We start from the raw sequence: 2940 nt of genomic DNA, 5'->3' as shown, positions 1-2940 counted from the left end.
TCCTATAAAACCTCCAACATCTGGTCTCTTCAGGTCCTATAAAACCTTCAACATCTGGTCTCTTCAGGTCCTATAAAACCTCCAACATCTGGTCTCCTCAGGTCCTATAAAACCTTCAACATCTGGTCTCCTCAGGTCCTATAAAACCTTCAACATCTGGTCTCCTCAGGTCCTATAAAACCTTCAACATCTGGTCTCCTCAGGTCCTATATACGGTATATTCACGGAGGAAACGGGAGCTGGAACTACTTCTGACGGACGTGTTGCTGCCAGTAAATTCAAAAGTATCTTCATTTCTCCCTAAAATGGTAAAATGTATTTAAGTATCTGATTTATCTGCTGTGTGAACAACGTGTGAGTTTATGACATTTGCAGATGATCCCATTCTGGTCTTCTTTACATGTTACTCTGCACCCGACTCTTTTGAACTTTGTGTTGTGTCTCACAGCGTTGTCGTGTCTCCTGCCGACCCACCTGAATGTGGCTCAGGTAACTGTGCAAACGAGAGACGGGCGCCAGGAGTGAAGAGATCAGTTTCATTTCCTCCCTCTCCGTTTGGCCGCTCTGTGAAGACCAACAGAAAAAGATGCTGTGTGCACGTGACGTCCTCCTCAGAGCATCATGTATGATCACAACACTTCTCCACAGGAACCTGCACTTTGTGACGTTTCTCCAGCCTGGAGAACTCCTGTGAGAAGAACGAGGCCAAGGCGGTCGTGTATCCAAGGTACGTGTCTGAAAAAGCTGTCTGGACAAACAAGTTCAGATCGCCGTGAGCCTCCTGCTGTTCCTGCTTCACAGGAACAAACTGGACGTCTCCAAAGAAAGACTCACATCGTTTTGTCCAATCAGCTGCAGCAGGATGTCTCCCAGCAGAGATTTCCAGTGTTCAGCAAAGAGACGCTCCTGCAGGCTGTTTCTGAAGAGAACGTGGCGCTGCAGCAGCTGCTCCACAAACCTCACGAACGACGGGCTGCATCACAGAAAAGCATTATTCATCACACTGACCGTTACACCGACACAACACAGGAGCTGCTATGGTCCGCTGTCCAAAGAGAAACAACGAGGTTTGTGTCATGAGTGTGTGGACAAATTCTAATTGAACTAATCATCAGAAGCGGTTTGAGGCAGAGTGTGAAGCAGCTGGATGAGAACCAGCACCTCCAAATCTGAGGCCATGGTCCTCAGTTGGAAAATGGTGGATTGCTCTCTTCATGTCGAGGGTGATGTTCTGCCTCAAGTGGAGGAGCTCAAGTATCTCTGGGTTTTGCTCATGAGTGAGGGAAGAATGGAGCGTGAGATTGACAGACAGACTGGTGCAGCATCTGCAGTATTGTGGACTCTACCGGTCCGTTGTGGTGAAGAGGGAGCTGAGCTGTAAGACAAAGCTCTCTGTTTACCAGTCGGTCTACGTTCCTCCCCTCACCTCTGGTCATGAACTCTGGTTGTGGAAGAAACAGTCCTGTCCAACGTGCCACATGCAGGTGACCACGCCACAGCCACATCCTGTCTACTGGAACTCCACAAGGGTCAAAGTCCCCTGATCCTCCAAGAAAAAAATATTTCATAAAACTGAACTGTCGAAAAGGTTTTTCTAAAGTGGAAACTGCTGAAGTAGGAGAACGAATAAATGACCACGAACAAACTTTTTATCACATAAAAATGGAGAAGATCAGGAATGAGGTCCTCAGAGGTACAGCACAGGTTGAACAACTGGGAGGTAAAGTTAGGGAGGGGACACTGGGATGGTTTGGACATGTCCAGAGGAGGGACGGTGGTTTGGACATGTCCAGAGGAGGGACGTGGTTTGGACATGTCCAGAGGAGGGACAGTGGGTTGGACATGTCCAGAGGAGGGACAGTGGGTTGGACATGTCCTGAGGAGGGACAGTGGTTTGGACATGTCCAGAGGAGGGACAGTGGTTTGGACATGTCCAGAGGAAGGACAGTGGGTATATTGGTAGAAGGATGTTAGAAATGCAGCTGCCAGGAAAAAGACAAAGAGGAGATGTATGGATGCTGTTAGAGAGAACATGGAGTGAGGACAGGGGACACTGAGGACAGAGTGAGATGGGGTGAGGACAGGGGACACAGAGGACAGAGTGAGATGGAGTGAGGACAGGGGACACGGAGGACAGAGTGAGATGGAGGACTCACTGTGGAGACCCTGAAGAGGGAAAAGCTGAAAGATGTTTAGAAAGAAAAATGGACTAAAATGGACAACTGTGAAACTCCAGTAAAACCAGTGACCTCACTCCTACATGTTTATTTTATTTTAAGACTTTTGAATATTTTAACAAACTAAACTGTTCCATTTGTCTAATGATCTGTTTTTTCTAGAAATCTGTTTTTTGTTTACCAGGTATGTAATCTTATTAAACAGCTGCATTATATTTCATTACAACTATTATTTTTAAATATTCAGTGCCTCTAAAACATTATTGTTATCTATAATTTTTGTGTTGACGTCCAGTTGTCATTAGTTTCAGTAATTTTATTTTAATATTTAGAACTGAATGTCTTGGACTTCCAGTTGCCAAATTAAACCAGAGTGGGGTGGAGTGTTTTTAAGAAAAGTAATTAGTTTTGTCACAGAGCGTTTGTAAATTCAGGTAAGACGGAGCAGACGATGGTGGCTGGGTTTAATTTCAGATTAGACGTAGAACAAGCCGAGTTCTTTGGACTAAATACAAAATGAATAAATTACCTTTGTTTTTTTAAAAACACCATCAGCAGATGAGATGTAGGTTTGAGTTTCTCCAGAACTTCTGACTCGAACTAATGTAATCCAGTTGTTGCTGTAAGTGACGAAGATATTTATAAGCTTCTTAGATTGGGAATGAGGTGTTCTGCTCTGGTGGCTCAGACTGGTAGACACCTGTCTTCTGAACTGGGCTTTGTGGGTTCACATCTTACCACTGGAACATTTTAAAGTCAAACA

The sequence above is a fragment of the Nematolebias whitei genome, chromosome 21 (assembly GCF_014905685.2).
Source record: "Nematolebias whitei isolate Nwh7 chromosome 21, NemWhi1, whole genome shotgun sequence".
Lineage (NCBI taxonomy): Eukaryota > Metazoa > Chordata > Actinopteri > Cyprinodontiformes > Rivulidae > Nematolebias > Nematolebias whitei.
Note: the sequence above shows the minus strand (reverse complement) of the source record.